The 19236-nt window shown below is 32.5% G+C and overlaps 1 protein-coding gene across 1 annotated transcript in view; it reads right to left on the bottom strand.

Annotated features, from left to right (window-relative positions):
• Positions 1-19236, bottom strand: part of Rab26 (RAS oncogene family member Rab26) — an 89078-nt gene that overhangs the window by 46429 nt on the left and 23413 nt on the right. The gene's annotated exons all lie outside the window — the stretch shown is intronic.

Below are 19236 nucleotides of genomic sequence, written 5' to 3'. Positions count from 1 at the left end.
ATCTATAACATCTCATTTGTTCTGAAAAAATGAATGAAAGGTCAGATGGATAGGCAATTTACATTTACTTCCTTCGATCCGAGAAGAGGCTTGTATCCCCACAGTCGAGAGAAAGAAAAAAGATAAAGAAGCGTTTTTTACGACATTTAACGATAGAAATAAACTAATGTTAATCTGATAATCAAAATAAAAGTAAATAGAATTCGGGAATCCGTTGATCCGGTTCATAGAGGTCTAGAATTACATTTGTTTTATACAGGTTTGGTAAGATAAGTAGCCGTGGAGAGAGCTGTACTAGGACTTTCTCTACGAGATCGAATCAAGACTGGATTTTCATAGACACACAAAAGAGCAAGTTGATATGGCAGTTGGCACAAAACGCGCAGCTGTTGTGGCCTTACGGTTCTTGAGTTTAGAGCACAGACCAGTAATTGGACTTCCACTCACGATGTGGACAAATGACCTTGAAGATTGTCAGCATATGCTGGATTCCAGCTGTTTCCTATCGTTTTCATTATAAACTATGAGCAGAGGTTTATGTTTAAGGTTTTTTAACCGACCGACTGACTACATACCGAACACAAACTATTTATGCGTATTAGAGAGAGGAGAAAAAAAAACAAAGCTAACAAAAATCTGCTGCATATTGAAAATTCAAAATGAATCCGCAACGGACCATGTTTGGCAATTTTCCGAAGAATAATCTCTACATATTGAGGCGCGTAGCGTGTCGCACGAATTAATATTCATAGAGTCTGCACAAAACAAACTCTTGTTATGCATTCGAGGATTGTGGATTTGTGCATCCATGTCTATTTGCGTTTAAAAAAACTAGGTGCATTTAAGAGGTTATTATATACATTTGCTGTTAAATTGGCTTTGCATTCACCCCTTTAAAGAGCTTTTATATCCACCCATATATACTTATTTTCAATTATTTTTATTTTTTTCTATTAAAATGAAATAATAACGAAATTACAAGAATATAATTAGTTATTTGGTCTAAAACTTGCTTGTTATAGAGATTATGTTCACTATAAAACCTATTTAAATGACATTTGACCTAGACTTCGTCAGTAAACTCCTTTGAACTGTCTGTAGCATACAAAAATGCTAGTTGCTTCATGACGAGGGAAGTTGACAAACGTCAAGCCGTCTGCACTAAAAATTCTCGTGTGCGTTATGTCAATTATGCCCTTCTCTGTTTTACACTTCAGGCGGCGACTATAGCTTTCTTGTATACTACAGAAATTCTGGAAGTCCACGATCATTCGGAAAGAGATGTATTTACTAGATATACCATATAAAATTTACACAGTATGTAATATCTACCCATATATACTTATTTTCAATTATCCTGTATACTTTACAAATTGATCACTAAAACATATTGCATATATATATGTTTATTTTTTTTTCTGTTAAAATTCGGCTGGTTAATAACATTTGGCGGTAAAAACTCATCAGAGAAAGATAGAATCCAAATTTTGTAAATGTCTTTTTTGTTACATTAACTTATAAATATTGACCTTTGAATAAACCGTGCCGTACATCTATCGGCAGCAAATTTATTATAGATTTACCTTTTAAAACCTTTTTCCAATCATCCTTTATTCCATAATACAGATTTATTGCTTATTAAAAGGATCACAATTGAATTTCAATCGAAGCTATGTTTTCGTAATTGTTTTGGTATAGCAGCGAGAAAGTAATAATAGATTAATAGCAGTTGTTTAACTCTGGTTTAAGTAAGTTAAAAGATTGTAGATTACTTTTTAAAAACGCTGACACCTTAGATTAAAAATTTTGTTACTTGCATTTAAATTGTAATACATTTGTTCGGTTTAAGTGCCATAATAAGTATTATAAATATAACTTGTTGATTTAATGTACTGTTGTGCAGAAACATAAACAGCTCTTCGTTTGAAACGTATATATTCCCAATAAAAACAAAGACTATATATATTGTAACATAAGAGAAAGGCAGAGAGTAATCCGTCATTTACTATTTACATTGTTCTATTGTAGATCTCGTTCAATTAGATCTTACACACGTACCGTTACAGTATATCGTAGGTACATATTGTATATGTAATAGTTATTGCTTTCGCAACACCAAAAGTCACCATTAGTTTATAAAGGCTTACTTTGACGTTATTTAATCTAACAGTCTAATAACTGACATTCACCTACAATATGGATTCAAGGTTCCACTGTTCAGTCTTAAACTTTCAGTTGGAATTGATGTGAAATTTATTGTCGTATCTCGTTGATTTATTTCTGCTTTTAATCAAAACTTTACCTTGGGTTTTTTCTAAGACAAATCGTTTTTTCGCCGCTCCCGTTTTAAGAAGCGTAGTAATGGCGTAGAATTGTTGCGTGGTTTCTTACTTCAAGCCTTTATAGAGCCATGGAGATGGCTATGCCCGTGATTTTTTTTAAAAGATTATATAAGAAACGAGTATTTCCTTAAACAAACGAAAGTACACGTTAGGAATTTGCAACGTGAAGTGGCTGTAGACAGGCCACGTAGCGCGCAGAACTGATAAGGTTCTGGAGTAGAAACTAAAAGCCGCCAAGCGCTACGAAGGACTTTTCCCTTATATGACCTTGTTAAGGTCGTCGGAAGAGGCTTGAAACAAATCCATTTAAAACTGGTCTTCTTAAAGATCTATTGGAGCAGTCATCAGTCACGTCGTGGGGCTTAAATATCATTTGCTTCTGTATTTTAAGGAAACGACTATTAGTAAATAAATTAAAATATAACCGAATTTAAAATCGTATTCTCTAATTAAAAGCGACGACGCAAGGTAGGTTGGAAATGTAAAATCCGATACTCGAAAAAGGCGGACGTTTACAGCGCATGGAAAATCAATGATGGAGCAGCTTTGTGTTGTTAACAGAATTTGTACGGGCCTTGTGCAGTTCATTAATTGCGAAACATTTTCTGCGAGCTTGTTAATGATAATGATTTGGTGTTAATGAATGTAAAAAAATACTATACGCGTAAGGAAATATAAATACAGTCCAGTTTAATAACTCTAAGATATTTAACATAAATTGGCATTGAATTGAGAAGACACTGTAAATATTCAAATAATACTGAAAAATTGAAAATAAAAATGTAATTTCATATTTATTTAATAGTTACAATGTTTATGACCAGACTGAAGCGAAATAATAACGAAATTACAAGAATATAATTCGTTATCAGGTCTAAAACTTGCTTGATATAGAGATTATGTTCACTATAAAACCTATTTAAATGACATTTGACCTATACTTCGTCAGTAAATTCCTTTGAACTGTCTGTAGCATACAAAAATGCTAGTCGCTTCATGACGAGGGAAGTTGACAAACGTCATGCCGTCTGCACTAAAAATTCTCGTGTGCGTTATGTCAATTACTTCAAGCGCCGACTATAGCTTTATTGTATACTACAGAAACGATACGTCCACGATCATACGGAAAGAGATGTATTTACTAGATATACCGTATAAAATTTATACAGTATGTAATAATAAACAATAAATAACATAAAAGCTATATTCACTAAGCGTTCATGACAACTTTAACGACGACGAACTGACAATAAAATAATAATTAAGCAGCCGTTGTTCATTGTCCGCGCCGCGACGAGCAAAGTTGGCGAATTAGTTATGTCGTGGCGTGGACAGCCGGGGAGCTCTCTTTGTTCGAACATGTTTCACTCAGCACGCTTGTTAATGGGAACTAATGCTCCACATGATCTTTATTTCGAAATATTTAACGTAAAGAATTTAACATATATGTATGTATAATAATTTCTAAATTGTTTTTAAAGTTTCCTGCTCTTGCGGTTGGTTGATTATAGTTTTAAAAGCTATGAAACGGTGAATTTATAACTAATAAATTAATACTACATACTTTTACTATTTACTACCACAACTTACTATTACTACATATTATTACTAAATACTACACGTAATTAATACTACATTTTATCAAAAAATCAATATCTTCAGAAATAATAAATAAAATAATGATAAAATAGTAAAATAAAAGTGTTTTATTAATGTTTACAATCCGTGCCTGTAGACTTGTACTGTCAGAAGTTATTGGCTTGTCGCATTCCAAAAGAAAAAAATAATAAATGTAAAATACTTCACAGTTGATCACTTTATACAGAATGTTTGGAAATACTTTTAATTTTTTTTTGCTGACAAATGAACATTTTAAACCTTTTAAAATTTTTACACCTATAACATGATGTCCTTGTATAAGCGAGTTTGACAACTATACCATTGAAGTGTACGTCTAAAGCCTGAAACGACGATATCATGGAGAAATAGTATCAGCTATAAATGCACTCACAATGGCAAACTGTGACCCATTTATAATACCATTAATTTATCGAAAGATTTTTACCACTATCACTTGCCCGTAAATAAGTTTAGTTTTCCAATAAAAATAGAAGATCGTTTCTAAATCGAATCGGCTGATTCTTGTTTCTACTTCAATAATTCAATAAATGGAATTGAAGTCTGCGAGAGATGGTACGATTTCGAGTATTGTAATAAAGGAAAATCACATAGTCATCGAAAACGATTTCCACGACCGATACACGTGCCTCTGAATACAGTTCGCATTGTGTTTTAAAAAGTATGGTAATTTTCAATAAACAATAAATAATGGAAGGTTTTTTGCTGTTTCACACATTTTTTAAAAACCCTTTAGATCACAATAAAGAAATAAAAATACTATTGGAAACTTTTCATTTGACTAATCTTTCACTTTTAAATTGATATTTAAAAAAAAAACTTGTTTTTAAATTCTATGATAGATGCAAAAAGGTTTAATTATATAGATTGCACTAAAATTTGAGTTTCAAAGGTACATTTTTCTGTCAATGTCGTAATACAGCAATTTTCTATAATAATGCCATTATTAGAAACATAGCTGCTGTACTTACGTAAACGGGAGATTAGAATAAATTGTAAAAATAAAATAAGGTTTAATGTAAAGAGTTGTTATTATATATTTAAAAATTAAAGTCAGAATGTGGTAGATAGATTTTCAAAAAAATTGGTTGGCCTGTATTATTAAGAAGGCTGTCTGTCTACCTTGAAGGTGGAAAAACCAACAGTATTCTCTTCCGAGCGTTATGCGGCCTGAGCACTCACACTTCACAAATAAAGCACATGTGTTTAAATACACAAATGAAAATAGATTAAAAAAATTCCATGTTTAAATATTTGCTCAATTTTTGTTTATAACGTGACTCACACGTACAAGAGTAAAGTTGTCCACTTAAAAATAAGTTACAGCAAAGGCAAAAAAGGAAATTAGGCTGACATATTAAAACGTACTGTTGTAAACGTACAAGACATATTAATTAAACCTTACAACGTACTTTTAATATAAAATTAATTTGGGAGTATATTACACAAAGGAAAGAAAATCATATTTTCCTATAAATTAAGCTTAATGATACGAGTTTTATTGATGTTTTTATTTTTCTTATGGTTTTTCAACTAATTGTTTTCTATAATAACATTGAAATGGTAGCAAATTGGTTGTTACCTGATTTAATAAACTTATATTTTATTTGTACGAGTACAAATATTCTTGAGATTAACAAGGGGAAAAATATGTGCATTAATTACATAAAAAAATTAATAATTAGCCAATCATCATTACTTAACATCATGATCAGTGTATTTGTAGTTCATTTGTTTTCAATTAATGTATTACACACCGTATCCACAAATCAATGGTTACGAAAATAATATAATGATAATATAGTAAAAAAGTGTTTTCAAAATTCAAATTACTATACTCGTACATGAAAAATAATTATTTTTCGCAATCTGTCCCTGCAGTCTTTGTATTGCCAGAAGTTGTGTCTGTCCAATTGCAAAAAAAAAAATATAATGTAACATATTTCAGAGTGGAGCCGAGAGATTATCAAGTGGCGAACACAACTCGATAGAGACGGCGTAGATAGGCGCCCCACTAGTAGGATCGACAACATAGATCGCGGTAGCTCGGTGGATGCACCGGTTATCACCGATCTTTGATGGAGTCTTATGCTTTGCAGTAGGAAGCTGTCGGCTGATATGCTGATTGAGTGTAAAATCTCTAAAGGTTTTTGATGAATGAGCTATACCTAAAGATTAATTATATAAATTTCATTCTATAACATTCTATCCAAAATCAAACACTTTTTCATTGTTTTCCAATTTCATCACGTGACTTCGCTTCCCTTCCCCCAAGACTATATATCGCGTATACACTTGTCAATTTCGTCAAACCGTTACATCTTTTGCTTTAACATCGCTTCAATAAGCACAAAACGTTTCTATTCCTGGAACAAAGTTAATTTTATCACATATTAAAGACAGTTTTAGAAATGTTTACCTTAATAAAATACATACATATATGTACTCACAGGTGTGTTGAAAGGTTATCTATCAAACGTTTATAGCTTTGATACGTATTTACAAACACCTCTGATCACTTTTGAAATACTGTATTTATTCATTTTTGAACTGGAATGTAGGAACTGATAGTAAACAATATTTAATTTTAATATATAGTTATCTGAATTTACATTTTTGTGTAGCATTTATCATATATTAATTAATAGTAAATGCATTCATTCACCCCATAAAGTTTTTACACCTATAGCCAATCACCTTGTGTATTATTAAAATATTATAAAGTATAACATACGTATGTACACAAGTTCAAATAAAAAAATCATAATTGATCCAATTAATTAATTTGCCAATTGTAATAAATATATATATATATATATATATATATATATAGATAATTTAATAATAGAAAAATAATTAAAATATATGTATATTTTATAAAAGCAAATAACAAGATACACAGGTATAGACATGTATGCAGATCTAATTGATAGAAGGTACGGTAATCCCTAGACGAACGGGAGACCCTTCAATATCAAGTCATGAGTGATATTAATTTGATTAAAACAGGTACGATGCGACTTTTTACTCGGCAAGAAATCACGTTAAACTTACGAAGTCTTGATAAAATTTTGCTGCAATAAACATAATATAAAAAAACCATCAATGATATTTTTTCCATATATTTCATAAAACAATACTAGGTATATGTCAAAAGCAGGGTGCCGCAAACGATTACGGTATTTGTTAGCTATTGTAGAGAAAAAAAATAAAAAAATCCCCTAAACTCTCCTTATAATTAACATTATTAAACAAGTAAACGTTGACGTGAGTCAATAAACTTATAAGTTAATTTCATTCACCCCTTTAAAGCTTTTATAGTATAACTAATTACCTGCATATAACATCGTACTTTATTATAGTAAGAACATCGATAGAGAAATCCAAAATTAGAATGTGTACACAATTTCCTTTTTAACCGCAACGCTCATCAGCAGAAGGCGTGGGATCTAGACTGAAGCTCGTTACACTACTTGCTACCTAAAGCACATTTCCTTTTATAATTACGTAGCGCTGAACAAAGGTAGCAATGTAGGGCCATCAAGCTGTTAGAATGAGCAACTACATTTATTTAGACCAGATGGTTCTGACACTTTGTACTTAGGTCATTACTTAAAAAACAATGTATGACCTACTTTAGTTACTACATTTTTAATCTCTTACGTATTTAGGTCACACTGTGGAGAGTTGGTCAGTTTTCATATATTTGTATTGCTACATAACGTTATTAAATAAAACAAAATAATTAAGAGTTCGCTAAAGTTATTTATGTCGGGAATACGAGCTGCTATTTAAACTAATTAAAGCCATATTACTTAAAAATCCAAGAGTTCATAATTACAAAAACTAGTGATTATATTAAAACCACTTATTAATTAAACAAAAAGTAAACAAGGTAACATATTTACAATTTTAGTTTTTCTTTTAGTGTTTTTGAAATTTTCTGATAAGTTTTCTAGAAACTTGATTTCATGGCCCCACAATACAATGGGGTGCGGATATTAGATCTAAAAACTTGCATCCCTGTCAGTCACTAGTGCTTGCAATTGGAATACGAACGTCACCAGCCCTCGTGCGGAACATTTTTTAACAGACTAACCTAAAGTTCGTATATTTTTTAGATAGTTTTTCTTTTTGGTAAAAGGTTTTCCATGTATCGAACTTGTTATTGGTGGCACATTCTCTACACTGAATGAAATTCAAATTTATTCTCTCTACCATATACTTATGTCTATATACTTTAGATGACCACCATTAGAAAACAGAAAGTATGGAGTCAGCATAATCACGTTGTAAACGAAAAAAAATGTACGAGTAATAACTTTACATAAATACCTATTTTAGAAAATAATTACTACCTAAACAAGTAAATAGTTTACTGCTTGGAGATTAACCCAGTGACCAGTGAAGATAAAAGTAATCAACAATGATCAACAATCAATGATCTCGGACTATATTATATTGCATTATATTAGTCGAATATAAAATTCTCCAAAACTGTAATTTATAACAAGTGTGCAGTATTAACCGCAGTTATTTATTTATTTACCCTTTCTACAATTGTGTAATGGCGGACTTATCCCTTTAGGTATTCTCTATCAGACCACCCAATTCCACTAACATATTAGAAAAGAAATCCTATATTTTAATAAACAATACTGAGGATGCTTCTAGCATGCATAGTAGCTAACATGTGAAGGTATATAGTAACAACTAACACAATCTTATAGCACGGACAATTTCAGCAATAACAGTAATATTATTGCTCGTACTGACGAGATAATAATTTTTTGATTAAACGATAATAACAGATTTTAAATCAGTTTGTCATAACGGATAATGTAGTAGATAGAAAGAATTTAGAGGATTATCTTTAAAAAATTATAGCGTAAGTTAAAATTGAAACTTCATGACGCATTTGCGTGACCAAGCGTAGAAGTGTGTTTACGTATTTACGTATAAAAATATTATTTATAACTTTGTCAAACAAGTTCAACTCAATTAATAAAACTCTCGCTCACTTTTGCGCAGAGACTGTGTACTAAATAACACAACGTAACACGTAACACGCATTATCGCAAACTTGTTAGGGAGTTTCGAAAAGTTTGATTTCCTTAGGCTCTTTCAATTTTGTTAAAAATACCTTTCCTGTTTGTGGAATAAGCGAGAAGTGTACATCTGTTGCTTGCTTTACCGATGATTTATTTCCTGCAAAAATATAAACTAGAGTTTTAATTGTTATTATATGATCTGTTAATAGGGATGATATATGATTAGATCCATATGAACGCAGTGCTGTACGGAGTTTTAATTTATTTTAGAATAAATATTTGTTTAAAATTAAAAATACAACTCGCCACTGTTTAATAATGTTTGTTAAGAAGAAAAATTAGTATTATATAGTGACATATTGTATTGTAACGCACGAATTCGCTGGATGCGGGTAGCGCAAGATTGGTCATTGTGGCGATATATAGATCTGTATAGTACTCTATGCCTTATATGCCTTACAGTGGGCATCTTTTTTTGAGATTGACATGATAATGATGATTGTATTTTTCAGTGATTATTCATCATTTTAGCCCATAGACGCCCATTGCAAAGCCTCTCCAGATACTTTTGGGGCGACATACCACAATCTGGACGCTGGATTGGATATTGCAGTATGGTGTTACGGTACGCAGAGCTACTGTCCATCATCTGGAAACTTGTTTTGTGAGCAGTGGTAATCATACATAAATAATTCACAAAATGATAAAAATGAAGAATAGAAAATTGTATTCCCAATCGAACCCGCGACCTATGTTAGCTATTTAATGGAATCAGGCGTTACCTTGCGGAAGTCCATTCTAAGTAAGAAAAGGACCAATATTTAGCCACTTCCGCACATGCAGTGGTAGTCGTGCAACAAAGTGCACCGCCCGCCAGCCCGCTGATAAATACGTATGCGGCAAACAATGCGAATTACACAACCGCCATCGTTAAATCACTCAACACGTGTTTCACCCCTCCACGGGGCATCTTCAGGAGTTATGTTACACCGATTATTGCCAAACACAGAGAGACTCTCTGTTTGGCACTAATCGGTGGTCCTTTTCTTACTATGTTAGCTAGTTTTAATCAACCAATGGGCTACCACTGCTCGTATTTATTATTGTTGCTAATAATAATTATTATTATTTTTAATTATAGCTTTGGATGTATTATCTATCTGGTGATTTATTTTTAAACTTTTATTAGCAGTACGCACATATTAAAATGGAATATGGTTAATTATTTACTACAAGTAGAAACGAACTGGAATACAGCAGGTATTAATAATTTTTTTTTAAGAATATGCATAAATATGTTCATTACTATCTCTAATAATACCTATCATCTTCATAATCATCTTTTCAGGTATAGGACATTCAATGCTGGATATAAGCCACTTCGAAAGATGTCCCATAGGATTAAATAAACAGCCTGCATGAAGCGAGTTCCGAGATTGACGAGGTCATCTGTTCACATTGTGGTTGGACGTCAGAAACTTAAGGTCCTAGCGGTGTGCGCGCTATAAATACATACAGGTCACTTATCCACTGCCACTTCTACTTCCTTATGGGCTATTTCGTAGATGAACTACGGATCACATCAACGATGATTCGATTTCGTAGCGAAATCAAAATCCCCAGTACGTATTTAATAAAATGAGAGTTATTATTGATTGTACATTGTACATAACATATCCTGTCTTCTAGTTTCACGTTTTCCTGAATTACTTGCTAATGGAAAATAAAAAAAAACTGCTCTCAAAAACCCTACGCCAAATGACGCGAGTAAAAAGCCAATGAATACAAATGAGGTTATATCAAAAAGATAATAGCTAACTGGTATACAGTTTGCATATATAACACAGTTTAACAATTTTAGAATATATTTAGAACAAATTCTTCAAATAACAACAACATTAACTAAAGCCTTTAACAAGTGGATTGGAAGAAACACTTTTTGCTTTTTTCAAGCGAAGCAATGAAGCTATAAAGACATTCTTTTGTTTATTTAATGTATAAACAATTTTCAGATTTTTACTTTGCGCTAAAAAAATGCTAATCTTTTATCCCAAAAATTATGCTGTTTGTTATTTCAAAAGCCTGGATAATATTGGACGGTAATAGTTTTTTTTCAGTCGGCATCTATGTACAATCTCGTTGGCATTCTCAGATTCCACAGGCTCGTTTAAGTAATTTAGCTCTAAGGCTTCGACGGGAACCTTGGTTCAGGTCGTAATATCAAATATAGTCAACTGGATTGGGAGGTCGATGAACTTATACATCCCTTAGGCGAACTTAGCTCGCATTGGGATATTGCTTAATAGGCGTTTAGCGGGGCCAAATATCGACTTGGTCAGATTTTCCATAGCCGTATATCACATCAGTGAATACATCGCATGAATAATATTTTTTAAAAAATCTAGTGACTTCCTTATAGATCGACTTGGTCGGTAGATACTAACTAGGTTACAATAAAACTACGTAAGAAACATTAGCATTTGGAGAAGAAGTAGCAAGTAAGACGTAACTTCGTTTAATGAATGGAGAACAAAATAGATAATATATGCTAGCACTAAATTCGCTTATTTTTGCTTAAAAAATAAACTAAAAATCTTTCGTTTTGAATATTTCCACGTAATTATTTCGAACAAAAATGGCTTTCACGTATATTTTTGCGCGTTTCCTGCCTCCGGCGTTCGCGGACCGATGTCGTTTCGTATCTCTAAACTTTTCACGATCAATACGGATACATAAATATATTTGTAACGTCACGAATATTGATAAAATCTGGTAAAATCCTCTCCCTGTAACGAAAACAATTATTTTAAAACGTATAAATAATTTTCATAATACATAAATAACATTTTATGTATAAACAAAAAAAATGTTTTTATTTGGCTACGGATTAAATTGCATTTACTATCGTCCGTCAAAGTGGTCATTCTATTTACGATGTATTCAAACTAGTTGAACAGGGAGTCTATCACATGTTTCATCTGTCCATATCTGTTGTCAAAGCCAGTAATTGCAATGCCAAAATATCATTCCGAGATTCCCCTACGTTAGCAGACGTACTTTGTCTAAAATGACATATTATTAAAAAAAATATAGATACAATTAAAAAGTTTGTACTACACAATGATTTTGAGTATCTATTACTCTATATACTATATCAAGGACATCGAAACTGATCATAAAATTCCTTAATGAGTTTGTTGTCGAGTTTTTACAACTTAATTTCACATTAAGGAATGTGATCATCATCATTTGGAGGATGTCCACGACTGGACATAGACCTCCCCTATAGATTTACAAAAGGACCGGTTGGACGCCGTAAATAATACCACACTATGATCGCTAACTCGCCTTTTAAGCAATTATGGTATATCACCCCATAGATATCTTTGTGGGAGGTTATGTCTACTTTTTGATGTCGTAAGCGGTATGGCCTACCATATAACATAGACCACAATGACACTGCTTAAGCATACTATAGTATTGAGTGATAGTGTCAAGTGAAATATACCACAGAATATTCAAGCAGGAAGTTCACAAGGATTTAAAAAAAATGTATAAAGAGTGATCTGTTTTAAGTATGCATGTGACAGTGTAATGAAATAAAAATCATGTTTTTTTTAAACCACATAAATTAAAAAAAATCGGATTTTTTTTCTAAATATATTTCTTTTTTTTTTTAAATTAACCTAATATACTCGATTTTTGACTTGATACACCATGCTGCCTAAATTAACAGATTACGCGTATTTGATGTGGCAAGGTGCAGGTCTAGTCTAATCTCTTTTAGGGTATTCGCTACCTTCGCTCGAAGGTTCACGGAGGAACCTCGGCACGGGCCTCTTCATTCTATTATTTCACCAAACACTTTGGTTTAAATAATACACAATTTCTTTTACGAGCACAAATTAGCATTATCTTAGTTCCTAATACCTTGTCGCTCATGTCAGTTAAAAAAATTACATTTTCATTACTAAATAAGAAGGCTGTTTTATTATAGAATTCCTAAATTTTCTAATCGTTATATTAAAACCTCCTTTGTATAATAACTGATCAGTTCTAATTTTAATTGGCTAACACGATTAAAGCCCACGTCTGTTAAGGAATGTAAAGATAATTTTTGGGATGTGACATCTCGCTAATTGCTTTTTGTACGGTTATATTAAATGTTATATATTTCGTTTTGAATTTAGACGATGCACCTATAAGCCAGTTATATAAATTCAATCAGTTTCAATATTTTCTTACATTTCTACACTGAAGGCTTATTTAGATAATGCTATTTTTAATGTTATTTATTTTTAGAAGCTTTGTTTAATTTTATATTAAACCATATTTTTATTTAAAAAAATATTTAAAACGTGTATGATACTAAAACCTTTGGATAACTGATCACTTTTAAAAAAAGAACCGTAAACTGCGACACGTAACTTTTCGCGGGTATTCTCACAGCACGTCCCCGGGGAGAGCGTCAGCGGGGCCCGACATAAACCGACTGCTCGTAAATCCTAGACCGCTCCTGAATCCCGTCTAGGGACGTCACTCCCTCCCGCGCCCTCCGGCCCTCTCGCTCGTTGCTTCGGTGACGACATTGAGGTGCGAATACGCCCGGTATCATTTTAGCTAACAAACTAGATGTCATTCGAGTCATCAATACATTTAATCAAATAATTAATTATGGAGCATTTAATAAATGGAGTTATTTAATTATCAATGTCATCAGAAATACTGACGTTTTTATGAAACGAAAAGACCGAAGAATAATGAATCCGGTATTACCTTATCGTATTAGCATTTGGTTAAATAATATTTTATGTTTAAAAACGTTAACGAACGTATATGTTTATTTATTAATCTTGTATACGTATCAAACATACAGAAGAATATAACTTTATAACATATTGTAAAAAGTAAATATTCAGATATGATTGAGGAGTGGCTAAACGAAATATGATAATTTCCATTTTTTTTAAAGATAGCAATGACTTTCGACAAATATAAAATCGTGCCTATTCCTGTGGTAAATAACCTCTGAAGTTGAAGGTTTGACGTATATCATGATATTTTCATGTTTGGAAATATTAATGAACAATATCGGAATCAAACATTTCATATATTTCTGGTACCCTGTACTTTTTTAAAACGTGATACTTCCAAACAATTTGGCACAAAACAAAACGTTTTTTACAAATCTAATCAAAATTTATTTAAAATATTTACATAAAAATGAATACACAATAAAAAAATACACTTAACAATTTTTACAGTTGTATATTCATTATAACGTATATTTTTTTAACTGCACAAAGGCAAAGTAGTTGCCGGTTTCTGAAGTTTTGTGAAAAGTTATATCATAGAGTTATCATGTTTTGTTCTGTCACTCCTCAACTGATATATAAAGAAATCGGTATTATCTTATCAAAGGCTAATAACGATATCATAATTTTATTTAAAAAAAACATTGGTAAATGTATTTACATATTTAATATGCTTGTACATGTAATGTACATAAAAAACGTAACACAACATAAAAAGTACAATGGGCACATTTTAAATAAATGGAGATCTAGATAAAAAATAAACAAGTTGCAATTAAACCTTTTTGGTAATATTTAAAGTGATAAGATATTGTAACCCTAGAGGATTTAGCTCTGTCGGCGCAAATTGGATGCGGTAAGTATCAGTGTAGTTAATTGGCAGAAAACGCGTTCCGTATGAACAGACTAAAACTGACACTAATAACTAAACGACCTTATTTAATTCAATGTAGTGAACAAAGGTTTATTTCAATATGATGAATAAAGCTAATTTTATTCTGATACACTATTTATACAAGATATAACGGCAAATTTCTAAGGGATGCACTTTCAGTTAATCACTTGGGCAGTGCAGGGATAAATTAATTAAGGTATGTGAAATAAGTAAACATTGCAAATAAAAAACTAGAAAAATGTTGAAATGGAAAAAAAACCTTAGTTGAATATATTAACGAAGTAGAGCAGAGGTAGCCCATGGGTAGAGGACTGAGACTTGCGACTTTACCTAATTTACACTTTTTGCATTAATTATACAGGATTACTTTTGCTCACAAGTTTCCAGAAGATTATCAGCAGCGTCTTCTTCGTACTGTCTGCCTGTTAAGCTTGGCGATTATGGTCTATTCCTTAAGAGATATCTTGGGTGGAGGCCTGTACCTTGTAGAAACGATCAGTGAGCTAACAACACGACTAACTAAGTATTCTCACCGTATTTGTTTATTATATAGAATGATTGATCTTTCATTTTCTATCAAGAGCAATTTCAAAATTTGGATTACTAAATAATAAAATTAATTTTTGTTTACTATCTGTCCCTGTAGATTTTATATCACTGAAAGTTAGTCTATGTAGCCTGTCGAATTCCAATATAAAAAATTCAATCTTTTTTTGTATATATGACGATTGGAAATTGCGTAAAAATTACAAAGCTTTTTGCTAATAAATGAGCAGTACATTCACCCTTTTAAAGCCTTTACAAGTATAAGTAATCATCCTGTATACGGGCAACCACACACTTAAGTCGATCGCTATAGCCCATGCGTAAATCGTTCTTTTTCATCAAAGGAAATACTATAACATCAAACTGGTACTTTGGTGAGGTATTATGAAACGAAATTTTCGTCTCTCCGTTCAATGAAAATCCATATATTACTACGTATACATACGAAAAAGAGATTTTGAAACGAAAAGGTTTATTTATTTTTTGACTGTACTTTTGGAGTTCCAATTACAAAGAGATTTAAACAAAACGATACGAAATAATTTCACAAAGAAAATATTTTAGTATTAACCTTATTTTTTAATTTCGGGTCGGGCGTGGGGTTCCTCTAGATGTACTAGGTTATGAAGAGTTCCTACCTAGTTCATCTCATGGTATGCTTTGTGCACGATCAGGGGCGGCTTAACATATAGTGCAGAGTGTGCAATGCACACGGGCGCAATTGTCTCAAGGGGCGGCGAGCAACGTCTTGGACCATCATGGCCGTAACTAATACCATACTGTAAGCTATACTTATAAAGTAGCTTGTTGGAATATGAAAAAAATTTCTTGTTACGACGGCAAAGTTAATGGTTATAGCCGCAGGGAGAGGATCAGGCCTAGGGTACGCCAGGGTTTCATTGCTCACGGCTTCACGAGCTAAAGCCGCCCCTATGCACGATATCCCTAAAACTCTTAAGTTGCTATCACGATGTTTGGAAGTTCCTTCAATGTCTGCCTAAGAGCCCCTGAAGCCAGTGACACTTTAGGGAACCAACCCTAAAAACTCGCGACTTTAAAAGAGCCTAAAGTACCCTACCTAAAAAGTTTATTACTATTATTTTGTTGCTTTGTACTTTTTATAATCAAAAGCGACGTGCTAAGCATCGAACAGTTTTTTCTTTTATTATGTAACGGCTGGATCCCCTCAAGAAATCCTCGAACAGTAACTATGAAAAGGGCAAAGCATCTTTAGCACTTTTTTTATTTGTAATACTGCTACAGAAAACTGTGAATATTTCGACGCGAACATTTTTTATGGCTTAAAGTACGAGTTAAACAACGTTCAGGCATTCCTTACTTTGATGTTCCGAATTAGCGTTTTCTAATATAAAACTTAATGGCAACACGGACAGTATTTACATTAAATTTTCTTATCAAATTAGTTTAAATATATACATAAATATATATTTACTTTATTTAGGGTAATGGTTGTACCGAAAGGACCATCCGGAAGTAATGAAAATCGTAAGTTTAGAAAACAGCGCCTTAAACAGTGTGATTAAAGTTGGTTTTCCTTTAAAATAACATTTTTAAAATAAAATTCGAATTGAAATATTTTAAGATTATGCGAATGTTACTCAATTTCGTATACCCTTATTAAAACGTTTACATTTGTCACTAATGACTACATAGTATTATACATTATTATTACATTCGGTATACCCATCTTTGTGTTTATGTATATAGTGATGTGTAAATTAGACAAAATAGATTCAATGATTTATTATGTTTCTGACGTTGCTTATTGAAGATCAATGAAAATTTTATTATTTATTAGGTATCCTAAAATATTATGAAGGTAAAAAACGCCTTTCCTACGAAAAAGTTTATGCTTTAAAAAGTCAACTATAAAAGTTAACTATGTAGTGCTCTTTCTCATCTCAGTTGTCGCTTCATTTCTGAACGTTGTGTCCGTTTTGAAATGTCAGTATAATGACATTCATATATCGTTACATAAAATTAAAAAAAAATGTTATTGACATTTGCAGATAATTAAAAAAATATATTTCTCTTCTGAAGAGTTAATTAATTCGAAAATAGAACGAACCGGAACATCGCTTTATTGAAAAATAGACAATTTTGACGGCTTGTCATCTCTTCTGTTACTCACTTCCTTCGTTTTATAAATGTAAATTAAAATTCATCAAAGAGAATTTAAGTCAAAAGTACGTAACATTGAAGTACTTTTAAAATTGTTACATTACACATTATATATTGGAGTACCTAGCTCAAAAAACCATTTGAAATCTTTTGTTTTAAAAGTGGCCCGAGTTAAATAGCTTACTGAATTTATACTTAAATTGAGATGTCTATGGGTTTGTGTTTCTTACTTACTTACTCCGCTGGCTCAGTGACCCAAAGTGGGTCTTTGCCTCCGAAGCGAGAGACTTCCACTTTTCTCTATCTTGCGCCATCGTTTGCCATTGGTTGACATTCAATTCGCGCAAGTCTGCCTCAACGCGATCGATCCAGCGATACCTGGGTCTACCCACTGGTCTTCGACCCCTCGGTTTTTCCAGGTACGCTACCTTCACGCTCCGATCCGATCCCATTCGCTCCAAGTGACTTTGTGTTTCAATGTAATAAAAAATATACGTACAGGATACTAATACTATACTGTTAAAGTGTATCTAAGGGTATAAAATTTATATCTTCTATTAAAACATAACCTATTAAGCGAATAATGTGTTTTGTTATCAATAATCGGGTTTAGCCTAGACTTTCAAAATAACTTATATCTTTATTATTTTATAGTAATACAGTAACGTAAAATGAGTCAGTAGTAGAGGACCGAGAATTGTGACCGTAGGTCGCAGGTTCAATCCTATATAAAACACACTTTGTGCATTAATTATGTCGTAGTAGTAAGTAGTATCGTTCTTTGCAACCCTTAATACAAAACTGCGATTGCCAATCCACCTGCCAAGCGTGGTAATTATGGTATATCCCTCCATAGCTAGCATAGATATCTTTAAGGAACGCTTATGCGTTGCACTGGAAGTTTATTAACTGTTTAACATATGTTTTAGCTCTATATTTTTTGCGCTATGAACTAGTTTCGATATTTCCTGTCGCGGGTATTATCGACAAGTGACAGCAAAAGCCGAAGTCCTCTCGTAAGGGTCCATTGCTCCTGGTCATTCTTTGGTGCTTCCGCCTAAGAAATCTAGGAGCTTCGCGGTATTCAAATCCGATGAATAGTACGTACCGGCCCGAGCTGAGGCTCCTTAGAGAAACCTCGAACTTTACTACCTTAAAAGAAGTTTTAAGTCAATCCGCGGAATCTGCAATTGCTACTTGGCCAGCAGTGTAAGCCTTGTTACTGTGGTAAGTAAGTAGAACGGGTGAGTAGCTTAAGCTCTCGTAAAATAAAAAGGCACAAGTTTAGAGTCTTCATTTGCAAATCTTTCCCAAAGCTATTACGGAATTGAAGATTATAGGACAAACAGTGGATCGTAATTGGTTAAATAGCTTCCCTGCTGAAATGAGGGTGTAAAAATATTTTGAACCTTTTATATCTTCTTAACTTCGACGCCATCGCTCATTTAGTTGAAAGCCAATTTATGCAACATTTTCTGTTATATAAAGTTACATATTTCGTTAATTGTTACTTAAAAACTTTTGTACAAAATGATAGATTCTTAATATTATAATTTATTATTATAACATATGAAGAATCAATTTAAAAATTAAAACATATTTTAGAGTGATCTTTTTAATAGGATGATTAGAAGTAGGTGTAAAAGCTATGAAGCTATCAGCAGGCAAATGAGGTAAGGTTTTAACAGCTATAACCAAACGGCCTGTACAGAAATATTCCCGCTATATTGTAGATTTTTTTTTTTTTGTTTCGGTGGGGGAAATCTTCGGGTGTTCAAGATGCCCTGCCTCTGGGGGAAGGACAGGGG

Source organism: Battus philenor, unplaced genomic scaffold (assembly GCF_028537555.1).
Source record: "Battus philenor isolate CCGP_79_NKW_IND1 unplaced genomic scaffold, ilBatPhil1.0.hap1 SCAF_6, whole genome shotgun sequence".
NCBI classification, from domain to species: Eukaryota; Metazoa; Arthropoda; class Insecta; order Lepidoptera; family Papilionidae; genus Battus; species Battus philenor.
Note: the sequence above shows the minus strand (reverse complement) of the source record. Positions and strands in the feature narration are given on the sequence as shown.